The sequence below is a fragment of the Aplysia californica genome, unplaced genomic scaffold (genome assembly GCF_000002075.1).
Source record: "Aplysia californica isolate F4 #8 unplaced genomic scaffold, AplCal3.0 scaffold00569, whole genome shotgun sequence".
In the NCBI taxonomy this organism is placed as follows: domain Eukaryota; kingdom Metazoa; phylum Mollusca; class Gastropoda; order Aplysiida; family Aplysiidae; genus Aplysia; species Aplysia californica.
The window spans coordinates 492,469-492,939 of record NW_004797839.1 but is presented as its reverse complement, the minus strand read 5'-3'; positions in this window follow the sequence as shown (position 1 = coordinate 492,939).

Here is a 471-nt window from a genome sequence, read left to right as displayed (position 1 = left end):
ACACACACACACACACACACACACACACACACACACACTCACACTCACACACACAAAACAACGTCTAGGAAAATCTTTGATTTAGAAATTATGAAAGTGTAATTAATATAGTGTAAAGCGCATAGAGCCTGCTGTTGAGCGAGGATATGCGCTATACAAATGCTATCTATTATCTATTATTATTAAGTTTATCAAGCACCCTTTCTTTCAACCGAGTAAGGTTTTTTAATAGGCCTGACCTGTGAATTTGTAAAAACCCATCTCAGACAACCTGGCAAAACGCTACAATTCATGTAACAGTAGTGCTTTCCCTTGGGGAAACAACATGTAACCGAGCTCAGCCTCGACCCCTGAAGCCACAAATGTTGATGCACTGGCACGATTCTGATAAGCCGACCTTATGTGTAACTGACCGAATAATAACAACAAAAACAACAAAAATCGGAAAGGGAACCGAGGGCAACTCGTACA